At 43.4% G+C, this 18,768-nt stretch overlaps 1 protein-coding gene across 2 annotated transcripts in view; it reads right to left on the minus strand.

Moving 5' to 3' along the window:
* Positions 1-18,768, minus strand: part of Frmd4b (FERM domain containing 4B) — a 319,697-nt gene that overhangs the window by 263,877 nt on the left and 37,052 nt on the right. The window contains exon 1 of one of the 2 annotated variants that reach the window (XM_031382704.1): positions 16,802-16,915. The exons of the other annotated variant lie outside the window; for it this stretch is intronic. The gene's annotated coding sequence lies outside the window, so the exon portion shown is untranslated. Of the gene's footprint in view, positions 1-16,801; positions 16,916-18,768 lie in introns of those variants that run through there. 2 annotated transcript variants of the gene reach the window in all.

Below are 18,768 nucleotides of genomic sequence, written 5' to 3' on the forward strand. Positions count from 1 at the left end.
TGAGGGAAAAACCAAAAACAAAAAACTTTGGGTGTTGTAGAAAACCCCAATCATTCTGCACAGGAGACTGGCTGCTGGAGCATGACACTGGAAGGAAGAGAGAGAGAAAGCATGGCAAACAGGCAGGGCCTTACCTTGACTCACTTGGAAATGTAAAGAATCATTTTAGTCACTTGAGAATATTTATGGGGCAACTGCTGCAAACAGACTGAGTTACTGAAGAAATGCTTGGTTGATTTTACTATACCTCAGGCTCACAGTAGGTTTTTTTTTCTTTTTTCTTTTTTTTTTTTTTTGCCATTGGTCTCAGTATGTAGCCCAGGCCTACCTTATACTCACATTCCTTCTACCTCAGCTTTCCAAGTGCAGTGACTTCAAGCAGACACCACTATGATTGGTAGCACTCATTGTAACTTAAAAGACATGTTTATCATCTTCTCTGGCCATCAGTACTCATTTTGAACTGAATGGAAAGAGCATGCTGGCCTAGAAGTTCTCTGGCTACAGAACACCAGTATTTACTGACCACTCCGAGTATATCTTGACAACTCACTGGCTTGACCCATGAATGCAGGGAGTAGCACAATATTGTCGATGCTACTCCATAAAGAATGTTTGGCGGGGGTGGGGGTGGGGCGCTGGAAAGCAAACATCACCTGGATCTGATCACGAAACTGGTGAGAGGTGGGAGGTGGCCTTTCTTTTATATAAAATATGAAACTAGGAGGCTGTGGAGAAACTTGCCTTGCATATGGACCTGAGTCCTAGTCCCAGAGCCCAGGTGTAAGAGAAAAACCAAACCAAAACGACCCAAGTGTACTTGTAATCCCAGCCCTGCTGAGGCAGGGGCAGGCTGATTCTGGCTTTCTCTGGGTGGGAAGCTTAGCACACTTGATGAGTTCCAGGCCAGTGAGAGACTACGTCTTAAAAACCAAGGTGAATGGCACCTGGGAATGGAATGACATCCGAGGCCCTCACACACACATGCATGCATGTACATCTGCATACACATGAGCATATATACTCATACATGCACACAAGTATATACACATACAAGACCCATGAGACTGGGACGAACAGTTAACCAAGTCTACAAATATTTAAAATAAGAAGGTGCCTCATAGAATTGTTTCTGCCGATACAGAAGAAGGAGAAATAAAACTAAATTTAAAACACCATTATTTGGCAACCCTTAATGAGATAATGGACCTGTCTCAGTCTGCTGCTACCACAGACTGACCATCCCATACAATGGGCCTCCAGAAAGAACAAGACACCGCTCATACAAGTCAGTGTCAAATCTCTTTACTAAAACCCCAAAAATAGAAGAACGGAGGGCATTATACCATGAGGGTGGTATTAGCTGAATCCAGATACTAAGAAACCCTTTAGGCCAAACAGCCTGATTTAGATATTGGAGAAAATCTAAACTGTAAAGAAAAAAAAATCCAAATGGATCAGAAATTTCTAGAGCTAAAGAGGACTTTACAGACATATCTGTGATGCCGATAGGTTGACGCCACATTTGAACATCAACTCAAACAATATGCAATAAAAATACAAATCTGTTGTTACATTATATACATTTATTATGCTTCCTGCATATCATTTGAATAAATAATGTATGCATATATTACTAGCGACATTAAAGTTTAACATTGACTGGGTTTTTCTTCCATCTTTATACATGGAGACTGTCTTTGTGACAAGAGTCTATCTTTCAGAGATGTTTGCTGAAATTCTCATGATTCAAATGACATCATCCGGTGACAGAAATGTGATTCCAGATGAGAGAAAGAGCAAGGGTCGGACACAGCATGGTTGCTCTTGCAAGTTAACTGAAGCTAGACTAAGCACAGGGATGTTTGTTTTGCCTTTTTAAATGTGTGTTCACACTTCCATAACAAAGCTTGAATGGAAAGCAGAGAACTCTTGGAAAACAGTAAGACTTTAAGGAGTATGCCCGCCATCAACAATTCTTGGTTTCCTTGGGCAGCATGGAAGGCAGGGACCTGGGCCTTGATCCTGTGTCTCTGTCTAACTCTCTGGGCTCTCCAATAGATTGCTGAGCCAGTGGTGAGATGTGGGAGTATAGACTCCGGAGCCAGTGGGAACTGGAATTGTAGGGCCTGCAGATATGACGGGCCACTCTGGTTCCCTGAGTTCAACTCTCTCCACCTCTGGAATGAAGTTCAGGTGATTTCACTGGTGACTTATTGATAGCCAGTACCTGAATGGTATGCTTTGGACCCAAATCCCTCTGATCCCCAAAATAGCCATGCTTGTCACTACTGTGTCAAGTGGTATTCAATGGCAAGGCTCACTATTTGTGATAAGTTATGGAAACTCAGCAGAAATCTGAATGTAGTGGAGCCATGCCACTGGGTTGGGGACACAGTGTGTAGTCTCAAGGCCTAGCTTCCTATGTTTCAGTTCTAGCTCTGAATGGAAAGTCAGGTGATTCTTCAAGTCTTCAGGTTTTTGGATTTTTTTTCTTCTGTCCCATAAAATATGTTCATGAAAGAGTATGCCCAGTGTTTTTAAGAGGAATAAACAAGATGACCTCTACCAAGCCTATCTGTGCCTCTTTCTGTCTCAGTCCACACCTCCTACCTCCAGGGACCAGGCACCATCCTGGCCAGGGCTGATGGAGGTATGTGGGAAGTTGGAATCACAGCCCATGACTTTCTGTTGTAATCTCTTCAAAGAAGGGGGTGGGGTGTTGGCTCTTCTTTGATACTGAAGAATCAAGTCAGCCTGAAGCTGGTAGGCACCTGCACACCGAGTTAAGCAACATGAAGAAAACCAGTTATCCAGGCCCAAATCTATTCCTGAAAGTTCCAGCAATGCCACAAATTCTCTATGGGCTTACACCATTCTGAGTACAGGGCAGGGTTTCTGATAAAGAGCCACATCTCTGTATGAGCTATTTGTTGTCAACATTTAACATGGATAGGACCAATGTTCTCTACTTAGCATTTCTTTATTTCTATTTTATATATATATATATATATATATATATGAGTATTTTTTTCTTCATGTATGTCTGTGTGCCATGTGCGTGCATGCGCGCGTGTGTGTGTGTGTGTGTGTGTGTGTGTGTGTGTGTGTGGTGTCCTCAAAGGCCAGAGAAGGGCAATGGACTCTGAAACTGGCTGGATGCTGGGAACCAAATCCAGGTCCTACACAGAAGCAGCAAGTGCTCTTAACCATTGAACATCCAGCCTCCTCCACTCATTTTTCCTTCTGTTGATTTGAATCATTTTTCTATTTAAAGTTGTTCCAAATTATGGACAACTTCAAATACATGCAAAAAGAGGAGAAAAACGCAATGAATTCCATCAATCTTCAATTCGTGGACCGTTATGTTTGTTCGTTCATTCCCCACTGCCACAGTCTGCTTTCTGTGCTATAATAAACCACTGACCAAAGGCAATCAGAGGAGAAAGGGGCTCATATGAGTTATAGTTCACCACTGAAGACATCCTGGGCGGGTAGAAACTGAAGCAGGGACCCTGAAAATAATGCTGCTTTCTGGCTTGCTGGGCTATCTCTTCTCTACAGCCCAGGTGCACCTGCTCAGGGATGGTAGCTCTGAGTCAGTTGAACCCTTCCTCAATTAGTAATTAAGAAGATGCCCCCACAAACATGCCCAGGAGCTAATTTGATGGAGGCAATTCCTCAGTTGAGATTGCCTCTTCCCAGGTGTATCATGGTGACAACTAACACTAACTATGACATCTACATACTGCCTCCTCTTTCTTGCTATTCTTAAGCAAATCCCTTTTCATATGCCCTTTTCATTCACAAAGTTTTCAGACCCTTCTATAATGTTTTCTTGTGCAGATGGCATTGTGGTGGCTTGTCTGTTATTCATGTCCTCAACTGCTGTATCCGGTGATACTAATGTCTCAGTCCTTCTCCCTTGCAGCCCAAGATATATGAATCCCATCAAAAGCCCAGAGGCAAGCCTATCTGCTCATGGTTAATTTAATTCCTTATGCCAGTAACACAGCCTAGAATACTACTTAATATTGGCTGTTGCAACAGAACAGGACATTATGGATGAAGGGAGAAACTTCTGGGCGATTTTCTGCTCAGTAAGAGGCAACCACAAAAAATCGGGTCTCCCTGGACATGATGCTCGGAATGAGAATGACTGTTTGCTATAGGGAACTCAATGAAGTTAATACCAAGGACGGCACAAGACAGGAGAAAGCAGAGCCCTTAATGAATCAAGCAGCCAGAAGGCCTTCCCTACCCCAGTGTGCTGGTAGCAACAAGAATGTGCGTTCTCATCAGCCTGTCTTACAACAGCCCAGGGATCTGTTACTTTTGCTGAATACATTTACCTTTATTGCTATATTGTCTAATAGTTGTTTGGTCTGAGTTTTAAAAACTAAGCAATCCTAGGGCTGGTGAGATGGTTTATCAGGTTAAGGCGTTTGATGCATAAGTCCTGACACCTGGGTGGATCTGTGGAACCCATGTAAAGGTGGAAGGAGAGGACTGGCTCCCCAAAGTTGTCCTCTGACTTCCATACACTCCCCGTGGCATGTGTGTCACATGTATACAAATACACACGTATACAAATGCACACACAATAATAATAATAAAATGGGGGAGAGGAGCCAAAAAGAATCACATTTGGTTGCTGTAATAAATAGGGTGCAACAGATTAGAGCATTCAGAAGTGGGTATATAGGCTGCATGGCCAGGCCTGGATAGGCTAAAGGAGCTTTACAACCATCACACACAGTTTTCTCTCCGCCCTTCCCATTCAGTCTCCGTCTGTACCCTACAGACAGCTGTTCTCCCTCCCACCAGCCTGCACACATTCCCACACTAGAAAGGACACTTAAGGTCACGGTCACTCAGCCCCTTCAAGGTTAAAATCCAGACAGGAATTACACACGTCCCACCTCCTGGCCAGAAGTTATTGTCATGGACATAGACCACTGAAGGGGAGGCTGGGAAAGACAATAATATTTTTCTAGATAGCCATATGCCAGTTCTGATACTTCAAGGAAGGAGGGAGAATCATCATGGGGAGGGAGAATCATCATGGACATAACAAATGGGGTCAGCTGGGAAAGAAACGTGGAGGGGTAACAATGTGGTTCAGCTCAGAAGGGAAATGAAACTTTAAATAACTGCTCTTAAGAACCCCCCTAATGATTCAGCAAAATCAGCTGACATAGAAATAGGTGGCTAATGCCATTGTGTAACTTCTTTGGGGGCAGGTTCTAGAAGGGTCCCAATAGTGGTGGTTATTACCTTGTTAGCTTAGTTTATGATCTAGTAAGTGTTAAATTAACAACAGAACCTTTCCAATTTCCTTTTACTTCAACTGTCTTCGTGTCATGGCCCAGAGATGGTTTAATTATATCCTGCTGGCTAGTCACTAGCATCCCATAGGGAAGTGCTAAGTCATGACATTCTTATTAATCAGAGTAACCCAACTTATGGAAAAATAAGGACAATCAAAAAGAACTGACAAAGTTGTCCGGCACGCTATTCTACAGGCCAACTGACCTGGCTGTGGATGAAGGATTTATGTTATTGAGATTTAAGGAAGACTTGAGTGTGCTGGCAGCAGGCTCTAAATGATGCATGAGGAGCCACCAATGCAAGTCTCATTTTCCATGGTCCCCCCAGGGTCAAGTACCACATTTCAATTACAATTTCTCCAAATTGTCGCCTCGTGGTGCATGCTTCAAATTAATAGCAGTATAGCCCAGTTCTCTGTGGGACATAGTCAGAAAATCTAGTTCATAGATTTGTTGAAAGATGCCCTCAAGATACCCAGCTGCAAAACACATTAAAGACTCCAAGATGATGGGAATATTTCTGATCAGTATTCCCCACTGAGGCTACTTTCGGAGAAAACAAGTTTATTATTTATAGTAGCAAATGCGATTTCTCAGCTCAGCCAAGTCAGCTTCTTGCACTTTCATCAAGAAGGCACCATCCTGCAGACCATTATGGAAATCATATTTACATTCACAGGCAAGTCTGGGGGTTGGTCAAGATGCACACTCCTTCCTACTTATGACTGAGCCTGCAAGGAGACGCCAGAATGGGTCCTCCCGTTGTGAGTCGTCCTAGTCACTGGAAAAAAGGTTTTTACATATGAAGACTCCATTTGCAAGTTCCACTTCAAGGGACCAATCTAGTTTCAAGAGGAGGTCTCAAAAGGACTTGGCGGGGATCAAATGGTCACCGCGTGCGAACTGGAAGTAGTGAGCTCCATTGACTAAATGTCTTACTAAGGCTGCACTGCTGAATGTGAGAGTCTTTCTTTTTGATGGTAATTTGTAGTTTGCCACTGCCCCTCCCATAAATTTTCCTCTTTAAAAAAGCAAGAGCAATTAGGAATCTAACTTCCAAATTGAAAATGGGGTTATTCTCTCAGATTCCACGCCCCATGATTCTAAGCAGAAGACAGGATAGTCCCGTTAAAGGTTGGAAGCTGGTGGAAATCCTTTAGCCCTTCTCTCTGGGAATAAATTGCTCAGTCACAACAAAAGAACCACGATTGAGATAGACCTCTGCTTTCTTGGCTCTGGCTCCTCTTGTCCTTAACACAGCAGAAATCAAATTCCTCCTCCCCTATTCTTGGACTTTTCACTGGAGGATGGGAAATTGTCTATCTGACTGGAAGCTAAGAACCCATCCTACCTGTTCTAGTCTCAAATGTGGGCTTCAAACTCCATTTTCAGAGTTGGAATATAATAAAGACCATTTTGACATTAACTTAAAGCTATATTAATTTAGATTTCTCACAGCAAACTTGTTCCCTAAAATCATGACAAAGGGCATGACAGCCGACATCTTTAGTCCAAGCATGCAGCAAGCAGAGGCAGGTGGATCTAGGTGAGTTCAAGGTGAGCCTGAACTACATAGTAAATTCCAGGTCACCCAGGGCTGCTTTATGAGACTCAGTTTTAAAAAGCAAACAAATGAAAAACTGTCCAAACAAAATACACACACACACACATGTGTACCCACAAAAGCACCTCAGTAAAACCATGACAAAGTCACTGTGAACTGAATAAAGACCTTCTTTTGGAAGCTGAAACTCTGCTTCGAGCCGGGGGGGGGGCATCTCCAACCCCTAGACCAAAGAAACCATCTAATATCCACTCATTTGTGTCTCAGAGACAAGCCTGTAATGCCAAAGCTCAACTGTTTTAGACTTCAGTTTGCCTTCTCAGGTGGTAGGAAGGTGGCGGAGGGTCTGACAAATGCTGCAGAATGACAATGTTTTTAACACACTCTAAACCGGCTGGAGGTGTGACTCAGTAGCAAAACACTTGCCTCGAATTTTTGAGGCCTTACGTCCAATCCCCAGCATGCATGGATGGATGGAAAAACAAATAAATATTCCATAAAAGCACCAGAGCTGAGAACTTCCCTGCGGCTCTAAGAATATCTCAGAACTGGGAAGACTGGGAATTCTGGGCCATAGCCCTGGAGACATCTGGAGAGTGTCTGCTCTGAAGTTAACGATCAAAATACTCCCACAGGTACACAATCTGGTTAGATGAATAATAGGTAGGGAGCGTGGTGGAGGAGAGAGGGGAAAAGGGGCAGAAGGAAGGAAAGAAGGAGTGGAACACTGAAGAAGGAAAAACTAAGGCTTTCTGACGTGAGGCACAGCTTTAAAAAGTCTTTCTTGAAAAAGTAAACTTCATGCAACTTTTCACACAGTGAAGACTTTTTTTTTCCTGGAAGCTTCCTTATTCCAGAATGGTTCCGCCGGGAACATAAGAATCAAAGCTTTTATTTGTGTGCTTGTTTGCATACATACATACATACATACATACATATATGTGCATATATGTGTGTTTGTATGTATGTGTGTGTGTATATATATATATATATATATATATATATATATATATATATATATATACACATACCTACCTGTGGCAATGAACTTGAGATCTTCCTTCACCAACTCCCCAAGTACTGGGATTGATCGAATGCATACATTATCTCATCCAACTAAGAAAATTTACATCAACATCTGCTGACATATATGAAGGACAAGAGTCATATCTGTCACCCAGGAACTATCAACATGTGGAGCCACTGCCTGAGACAACCTCGGGTAGCTTCCACAAAGACCCTACACAACAGTGTGTCCAGGGTAGAACAAGCCCTGTTCCATTCTCTTAATCCTTAAGAACAGCTTTCAGAGGGTCTCCTTCTGGTGTTGCAATAAACACAACACCCACCTAACATCAGCTCTACCTCTAGCATACAGAGAGAAAGCAGATCCCAGGCAAGCAGTGCAGTACACACACCACTGTACTTCACTTCCCTGAGCAGCCCAAGGTGTTCAATTTTGAACTGAATGTGTCAGATGCTTTTGATAGGAGACATGCAAAGGAACCTTCTGAAATACTTGTTGTACTTCATAAAAGACAATACATTTCAAGAAAGTTAACAAGAAGGGTAGTCCCAGTAAGTAGAAGGATAAAAGTTAGGCTCCATGCCACTAGGCAAGCTAGCTTGGGAAGTCCCTGTGTCAAATTAGGAGACCTCATGTTCCCACCCATGCCAGTATGAAAGTGTCAGGCTCAACTTCTGGGCGGGGAAACATCCTTACAAATTCTGAGACCTTTGCCAGACTGGGGGGGGGGGGCGGTGTGGGTACTGTTTGAGTGTTAAGAATCAAAGCCCTGCACATGCCTTATGCATGCTAAGCAAATGCTTTACCACTGAGGACTGAAGCAAAGTCCGGCCTCTATTTTTTTCTCTTGAGTCAGGGTCTCAGTAAGTGTCCCAAGCTTGCCAGGAACTCTCGATCCTCCTGCCATACCTGCTAAACTCTAGGATTACATGTATGTGCTACCACGCCTGGCTCACACATCTTAGAATAATTCTTAAGGTAAGTAAACACTTGGGCCTCTTGTCTAAGAAGACTACGTGGTAGAATGCAAACTGTCTTATTTGACTGTGGGAAACGTATTGATTGTATGTAGAATTGCCTTCCCTCCAATGCCTAAAAAAATGATGTAAAATATGGACCATGATGGGAAAGGGTCACCTAAGGGACATTTCCCCACATCTCATGCTGGGAAACTTCATGAGGAGAAGGCACAAGAAACCTGGAAACTGCTGGTAGGACAGGAATGATGGATCACTTTGCCAACTGCTAAAAATAAAAAGCAAGAAATATTAACTAACTGTGGACCCAGATAGTTATTTTTAAAATTGACAGAAATAGTATGGAAGACTTACTTTCCATTTTATGACCTTATCACAGGCTCTGAATTGATTTTTATTTGGGAAAAAATTTATTTTTAAAACAAAAGCCACTATGAAAATGTCCCAATATGACCCATCATTTTGTACACCTAATATAAACTAATTAAAAATAAAAGCCAATTCTATCCAGCACATCTCTAAACAAAGAGGGATCCCACTCAGTGAGGTTCCTGCTCAGTTAGCTTACGGTTTGGATCTGTCAGAAGTAACATTAATGTTAACCTCCTTTCCTGTTTATGCAGAGCAGACAATCATAGCAGCTATTACTATGACCTATGCCTCATTTCCTTGGCCTAGTTTCTTTTTAACGTGAATATCTTTCCTTCTTCCTTATGAAACGCGTCTTGACAAATTATTAAAAAGAAGCCTTTTGATTGATAGGAAACTAGAAAAATCAACTAGAGGCACCCATTTAACTCCTTGTGAACACAGGATCTCCAAGGTGGTAGGGTAGGAGAACTTCTATGGCAATGATCATTGAAAACACAGACAAGTGAAGAGCAATGATGGGTTAGCAGTTCAAGACAACAGAGGGGTACCTGTGAGACTCTACAGTATTATTAACAGTCATATTCCTGCAAGGCCAGTTGGGGGATGCTCATGAAGGAGGTGGCTTGAGGCAAGAGGCCATCAAGGAGCGGTGTGTAGTGAATGCACACGTTAGCAGGATGGGACTACTGATTCATGTGACTACATGTAGTTGCCAGGAGGAGATGCATATCCTGCCTCAATTTCTCTGCAGCTTAGCTGTAAATTTGTGTTTTGTTTCCCTTTGTTTGGTTACTAATATCAAACGACAGCTTTCTAATTGTTGGCAACTATTTTAAAAAAGAAAATCATTTAAGGCCCAGTGAGATAGCATGGTGTGTAAAAGCACTTGCTGCCAAGTCTGGTGATCTCAGTTCAATTCCTGGGACCCAGGTGGTAGAAAGGGAGAACCAAATCCCTCAGATCTCTCACCTCCACTCACAGGCAGGAGTGTGTGTGCACTACACACCCACAATGGCACCCACGAACAAAAGCAACGCAACAAAAATGGAATCATTTAAAATACTATGTGGACAAAAGAAAACATTTCTGCAAGTGAGATACACCTACTTATCAGTTTTTCATCTTTGCCTTGTGACCAAATCATTAAGGCTCAGGACTTGAAGGCAGTACTTTGCCCTGGGCTAAGCACCAATAAATGGATTATGCAAAATCTTAATGCACAAATGAAAGAGAGCTGCATAAAAAGAATGGAGAGGGAGGCATACCAATATATGGGCAGTAAATGAAGTAAGAAGTCTCAAGAAATACTGGAAATACTGGGAATTCAGGAAACACTGGACTACTTGGTTCATTAGAAAATTCATATTGACCCAGACATGGTACTGCATACCTGTAATGCCAGCACCTGGCACAATTAGACACAATTAGGAGTTTAAGGCAGGTCTAAGCTGAAGGAGATCCTGTCTCCAAGGAGCAAAACCCAAAACAAGCCTTCCTATTCTGAAGTTAGATAGAAGGCTTGATAAGTAAATGGGCAACATGATAATCTGAAACATTAAGCCACACATCTGTGTTTCATCTCATAGGCTGAGCATTTGGACACTTAAAAATTGATCTGGAGTGAGGCCAGAGCAAGTGGGGCCTGAGTGAGTGGGGCTGGAGCAAGCAGGACCGGAGCGAGTGGGGCCGGCAGAGGTCCTGAGTTCAATTCCCAGCAGCCACACACATGATGGCTCACAGCCATCTGTACAGCGACAGTGTACTCATACACATTAAATAAATAAATAAATAAATAAATAAATAAATAAATAAATAAATAAATAAAAATTGATCTGAAGCCAGAAGCCAGGTGAGGTCATTAGATGCCCTGGCACTAGAGTTACAAGGTGCCATGGTGGTGCTTGGATCCAAACCCCAGACCCTGACAAGAGTATCAAGTGCCATTTCTTCAGCCCCCTAGCGTATGTTTTAATTGTGTCTTAGTTTTTTCCTGTTTCTGTGAGAAAATAGACCAACTAACTTAAGGGAGAAGTGTTCACTTGGCTCACAGTTCTCGACTACAGTCCATCATTGCGGAGAAATCAAGGCAGAAGAAATGTGGGGTACCTAATCATACTATGTCCACAGTCAAGAGCTGAGAGCAACTGATTGCTTAATTCATGCATACTGTGGTGGTTTGAATAAGAATGTCCCCCATAGACTCACAAGCTTGAATGCTTGGCCTCTTGGGAGTGGCACTATTAGGAGGTGTGGCCTCGCTGGAGGAAGTGTGTCACTGTGGGGAAAGGCTTGAGGTCTCAGAAGCTTAAGCCAATTCACTGCCTACTCTCTGAGGATCAAGAGGTAGAACTCTCAGCTCCCTCACCACCACCATGGCTGCTGGCATGCTGCCATGCTTCCTACCATGACAGCAATTATGGGCTAAACCTCTGAACTATAAGCCAGCCCCAATTAATTATTTTCTTTATAAGAATTGTCATGGTCATGGCATCTCTTTACAGCAATAAAACTCTAACTAAGACGCGTACTAATGCTTAGCTAGCTTTTCCTACTCATTCAAATTCAGGATTCCTTGCTAGCAGATGTGCCACTCACAAGTCTCCCCACTTCAACAAATGTCATCAAGATAAACCTCCACAGAGATGCTCACAGACCATCTAGATAATTCCTCAGTGAGATTCCCTTTCCAGGTGATTTAGATCATGTCACGTTGACAGCCAACATTAATCATCACAAATAGTAAAAAAAATCAAAGAGAGAAGAGCTTGAAAGTAGATATTGTCTTGCCAAGGAGAGTTAAGATGAAGCTCAGTAATTGTCTAAAACTTGTCAGCACCCAGAGCTGGGCATCATAAAGACTCTATACCAGGTCAGAAAGACGGCGATTAAAAATGCATTCACCTGAGAATCAAGGAGCATACTAACTTTCGTGGTCAATAATTTTTGTCCAAACCAGGCAAGAATATTCGATAAGCAAAGAAGAATCTTCAACAAAACCTGCCACAACAACTGGATAGATACATGCAAATTATGAGCTGGGCCCTTGCCCTGTAAAAAGCAGCAATAACAACACGGGGGCACCACACACCTAACCACAAGAACGAAACACAAAAAATGTTATAGAAGAAAACATTTTGAAAAATTTTGTGACTTTGGATTAGGCAGTAATTTTTTAAATAGTACATCAGAAACTCAACCAGTGGAAGAGAAAATGTTAATGAAACCCCAGGCAAACATCAAAATTGTGGTGCTTCAGAATGTAGAAAAGAATAAGCTAGCCTGGAGGAATACTTGCAAATCAGGCTGTTAAGAAGCTCATCGGCCTTAATGATAAAAACTGCCAAAAGATGTGAATAAATATGTTTTCAATTAAAACATAAAAATTACAGCAACTTTAGAGAAGCATAAGCCCAAATCAGTGAGCTGATAAGTTCTTGAGGGGAGGGTCTCACTAATGTAGCCCTGGTGGACCTAGAACTATAAAGATCAGGTTAGCCTTGAACTCACAGAGATCCATCTGTTTCTGCCTCTTGAGTGCTGGCATTAAAGATGGATGTCACTACACCAGGTAAAGATGACCATTTTAGTGCATGGGGATGGAAATACTAAAAAGACAAATAATATCAAATGTTGGCAAGGATGTGGCTAGAACTCGAACCTTCACACATTGCTGGTGGGAATGCAAGATCATAGAAGGACTCTGGAAGACATTTTGGTGGGGTTTAAAAATGTTAACCATAGACTTGTCCCATGATCCCAAATTTCCACTTCTATGCATCCACTAATGAAGGGAGAAAGTATGTCTGCAGGAATCCTTGAACAAAAACCACAGAAATACTCCTCATAAAAGAGAAAGAACGGACTGGAGAGATGGCTCAGTGGTTAAGGTCACTGACTTCTCTTCCAGAGGTCCTGAGTTCAATTCCCAGAACCCACATGGTGGCTCACAACCATCTGTAATGGGGTCTGATGCCCTCTTCTGTCTGAGGACAGCTACAATGTTACTCATGTACATTAAATAAATAACTATTAAAAAAAAAACGAGAAAGAAAAACATGAAAGCAGCCTGAATGGCCATCAACCGACAAATGGATAAAAAACATGAGAAATATCCATATATCATAATTATCAAAATACAGGATACCTGGGAGCTGTTGAAAAATTCTAGATTCACCCAGAAGTTTGTCCCTGTGATTCAAATTCCCCCATGTGGTAAACCCCAGCAGGTCAACTTCATTCTTCATTTAAAAAAAAAATGATTTCGTTTGTGAGAAAAATTTTATTTCACATCTCTAAATGGGTAGACGTTTGCTTGTGGATACGGTACAGCCTAATATTGTCAATAGTTCAAACCTCCTAGCTATTGATTGGTAAGGCATAAAGCAACTCCTTTTTGAGAAATTCAGCATTCCTATGAAAACATGGCTTCATGCTCTGCTCCAGTGGTCTGTTGAGATCGATCACAGGAAAGGCGGCAGCTCTTACTGAACTTTCAGCCCGTACTCTGTAAACAGCAATGGCTTCTGTACAGACGTCTGCAAGCACTACCTGGCACTAGTCGGTGGTTTGGATCATGACGTAAGAATGAGAAGACGTGTTTTAACCACACAATTGAGGATACTTCCCTGGAGACAGAAATACAGGCCTCTGGCATCAGACATGCTGACCCATCAGCCATTTACATTGACATTATCTAGAAATCACGGGCAATCCTCTGTCTGAACATGACTGCTGATTTTGCAATACCTACTTGAGGCTGGCTCTGCCAGTTATTCTGATTCATGGGCTGGGTTTAAAAATTACAGCTTCCTCGAGTGTTTAACATGCTCGGCTTCACCAGTTGGGCTTCGCAGAACCTCACGGCACGGATGCGCAAATCTTCAAGTCCTGATGCAGCAAATGTAAAGTCAAATGCAAGACTATGACAGAATTTTGTAGCAATGCGTAGGACTTACGTTTAGCCCAGTGTGTGTGGCTGGTCCTTGTGGCTGGTGGCTGCTCTCATTTTTGTTTATTTTGTTTTTGAGACAGGCCTCAGCCGGTGGCACAGATGGTCTAGAACTCCGGATCCTCCTGACTCACTCCCCCTCTTGAGTGCTGGGATTTTAAGTCTGTGTCATAGCATCTGGCTCTGATGATACTACAATATTTGGGTTTGGTCCAAATACCCGAGGACAAGACTTTCAAGTAAGTATTATCTGAGAAGCAGACTGTTCATCTCATATCTTAAAATGGGCCTATTGGAACATTTGTCACCATATAAATAAAACGAAAGCCATTGAATTGTGTCTTAAATGGGGAAGATGTGAAATACAACAATACTGCGGTGGTTTAAGTAAGAAATGTCCCAGAGAGGTGAATGGGTTTGAGCACTTGGTCCCGGATTATAGCAGTGTTTGTGGAGGTTCTGGAACCTTTACGTGGATCCTTGCTGGGGAAATATGTCACTGAGTTTATAGCCTCACCTACCTTGCGATGCAGTCAACCCAAGCAGATGCTTCCCAGTTCTGCAGCCACACCTTCACTGCCTTGACGGTTGATATCCCTTCAAACTGTGAGCAAGACGAACCGTTCCCTACTCAAGTTGCTTCTCATCCGTTATTTTGAACACAACCACAAGGAAAAAATAACTATACAAGCGATATTTAAGTTTTATCTCAATATAAACCTTGAAGAACCCATGCACCGCGTGTTGCCTGAAGTTCACAGCACTGGGTATAGCCACACCACCGTGGTGGTGCATCCTGTAGAACCTCTGCATTTGGTTCTCCCTTTGTCCGAAACACCTTGATTCTTTGTGTGTCACAGGGCAGCTTCTGTCTGTCAGAGCAGGTTACACTCGTGTCTCACGCAGCCAGAGTCTGATGACCTCTCAAGCATTTGCTTTGGCGCTCTAGCCCTTGGGAAGCTTCCCTGCCTGGCATCGCCACCTCCTCTCCCCACGGAAGTACAACTCCTGAGAGAGGATCTGGGGTCCCCTCACTCATAGAGGCCCCAGGCACTACCTACAGCCATGGTATCTGCCTGTGGTGTGTAAGTATCTACCGGTAGCCTTGTTATTACTCCCTAGTTCACATTTGTGTAATGTGTCTGCTTTCTTGCTGAAATACAGGTCTACTGTCTGTTTTCCTCACCACAGCCAAGTGTCTCTGAGGGTGGAAGCTCTGTCATAGGTAGCCCACAGCACCGGGCCTGGCAAGAAAAGTTGTTGGCTAACTTTTATGTTGAATAAAGAACAAAACCACGATTGCTTCTGCCCTTGGGATAGTGGGGGCAGGGAGCAGGCTGGAGGAGTTGGGGGCTGAGGACATGGCTTCATGGTAGAGCATTTGCCTAGCATGTGTAAAACCCTGTGACCTATCCCTGGCAACACACACAGACAAAAATCTACTCCCATTTGCTGCCCCACCCTCCACGTCACTGTCAAGAGCAAGTAAGAATTTTCTCAACAACTCTGACATTGGTATTGAAAAGCTCTCAAGAACTCAATTTCTCTTCTTCGTGGACTGTCCAGCCCAGCTTAACGAAAACTGCTCCGTGAAAGCTATAGTCTCAAGGAGAAAAGCAAGAGGCAAGGGCTAGCTGGCGCTTCTAGTAAGTGAGAATCAAAGCTGAGCCTGTCCCAGAGGAGTTAAGACAATGGGTGTCTAGGAGCCACGCAGGGCTGGTCTACTTCTCAATGAGGCAGCTCCAGTCAGCCCATCCCCCCCACCCCACTCCCCCCCTCCGACAAAATGAGGAGCCCTTGGACAAAGAGGAGAGCAGCAGAGTTCACTGTGTGTGGAGCTTGCCCCAAGATTTATGGCAGGCTGTGACAGCAGCTGCAGAGCACTGGGTTCCTTCAATATTAAATTAGTGTGAGAGGGAAGAAGAGGAGGAGGAGGAGGAGGTGGAGGAGGAGGAGAAAGAGGAGGAGGAGGAGGAAAGGAAGGAAGGGAAATTATATATTTTCTAAAAATAAAAAAAAAAAGCAAGAGTATTTCTTCACCTAATACATTTTTGTTGCATATAAAAGCTAATCAGAGGGATGGCGCCTAAGGTACAAGAAGCCCTGGGTCGATCTCCAGCACGGAATAAAGCAGGCTACTGATGCACAACTATGACCCTAGCACTTTGGAGATGGAAGACCCTCTGTTACCCAGCCAGTTTGAGGCCAGTCTGGACCCTGTGAGACCTTGACCCAATAGAGAGAGCCAATGAAAGAATCTGAAGCTGCCGGCCTGCTGAGTCCCATTTCAGTCCTTTGACATTTAGTTGGAATGAAAGAAAAGTTTATGCAAAGCTATATATCCATTCATGAATTTTCTTCTCTATAAGAACAAAGATAGAGGCAGAAATAGAGAGACAGAAAGAGAGGGGGAAAGGAAGGAGGGGGAGAGGGAGAGGGGGAGAGAAGATCCAGAGGAGCACCATTATGAATATAAAGCCATTTGATTCGTGCTCAGTTTCTCTTAAATCTAAGATATTAATAGCATTGATAAACAGCAGGCAATAAAATAAAATAACTGTCAGAAACGTTATGATGGTTTACCTGTTAGACCACGAGAGACATCAGATCCAGAGCCCTGGATGACACAAAAGTCTCCAGCCAGCTTCACAGGAGGAATGAAGATTAAGGTCCAGGGCAGCAGGGAAAGTGACTGTTGTAACTGTGTCTGCAGTATGCACAGCAATGACCAGCATTGCATCTCAGAGGCCACTAAATACTTAGGAGCAGGAATGTCCTCATGTTCAAACAGGAGACATGTGGGATTACAGAAGGCCTCTTGCACCTAAGCCACCACTTCCCCCTCCTCCGCTCCACCCCCACATGTCCCCAAAAGTTCTGCCAAGAACAAGTGTGATATCAGCTGATCACGGGCTCCCTTCTTATCCCTGTGATTACATCCTACCCTGGCAGGAGGTGAACCTGGCAATCAGGGCTGCCTTTCATCTCTGTCTTCTGCATCTGGCATGTTTGAGGACTCAGAGCACGTGCTGAGACCGCATGCAGAAGTGAGAGACTGCCAGGCCTGCATGGACTCCCAGTTTTGGCACTTTCCTCATATGAGCCTGGCAGGTGAGCTGGGGCCAGCAGTCTGGATCCTGCTCTGAAGGAATATGAGCATCTAACTATTCTTGGCACCATTAGCTGCTCAGTCACCGTCAGTCCCCTGTATTTAAGGTTTCTGAGATGTCCCAGTAGCAAAGGAGCTTACACAGCCTCTGAGCAAATGTGGGTGACCAGATTGTCCACAGGGCTAGACTTGAATTCAGCCTGCATCTCTGGTCCAGGTCCTGCTTTTCAGGCATCTAAGTACCCTGCCACTTAGGCTTTACCTAAGTTCACCTCCAGCCTATTGGCACAAAGTAATAATGAGGAACTTGTCACCATATGTTCTTCCCCAACCAGACCATTTCTGCATATTACAGACCAGTCCCTGGGGTGGCTTATATCTATAGAAAGAGCGAAACATAAATTCTGCCTCACATTTGTAGTGACACATAGTGAAATAGTTACTTATCACAAACTGGCCTCAAATCAGGACACAGAGCTATGATTAGATGTCACTCCAGGTGGCATCACTTCTGTCCTGGATAGGTGAGTAGACAGGTCTCTTTCCTTTGTCCTGCCCTTTTGATACTTTGCTCTGGCCTGGAGAGAGATGACAGCTTTGAGGTGGGGCTGCTGGGATGCAGGAAACAGAAGGTTCCCCCTTCACATGAACACACATGTGCACATGCTCGCACCCACACACACAGACACAGACGAAGGTTATGTATGGACAATCTAGGGCATTTCACAGGTGACCAAACCTGCCTATAGTAGCTATGTTTTATGGGTTAAAAAGAATTTCAAACCGAGTTCAGAGAAGGAAGTCAACTTAGATTTGGATGCAGTTTTTAAATGATGGCTCCAAATTCTAGCTCGATCACATTTTCATTGGAGGCCTTAAGGAAGTTTATTTCACTGTCCAGTCTGTCAGTGTCCCATGGTGGAGAGTGGGATTAACAGAGGTGCCCACCATACGGATGGCTATGGGCATACAAAGCTGCTGTATGGAAAGTACCTGAATCAGATTAATGGCTTCTATAGTGGCTGTAATCCATTGCTCTACACTGCACCAAAGGGGCTGCAGATAGGACAAAACACACTTGCGCCTACATTATTGATCCTATTGGAAATTACTCTCAAGAAAAATTTTCAAGGCTACTTACCAAAATAACAAAAGATTAATTTCCATCATTTCACAATAGAGTTTGACCTAGTCAAAAGAAAAGTTTTTGTTTCATTGAGTAAAAAACAAACAAACAAACAAAAAACAAAAAAAAAACCTACATTGTACCTCTGTCCTGAGGTTCAGAGATCACAGCAGAAAAGGGGGTCAGAAAGAGTTTAAGAGCCAGAGGCATCGGATGGCTATGAGGAAAGAGTGTGTTCCAGACACAACAGGGCTGCTACACACATGACCTCGCATGGTTGTGACTACAAGGGCAGGACCAGTGCAAGCTCAGGAT

This window comes from Mastomys coucha, unplaced genomic scaffold, assembly GCF_008632895.1.
Source record: "Mastomys coucha isolate ucsf_1 unplaced genomic scaffold, UCSF_Mcou_1 pScaffold20, whole genome shotgun sequence".
Lineage (NCBI taxonomy): Eukaryota > Metazoa > Chordata > Mammalia > Rodentia > Muridae > Mastomys > Mastomys coucha.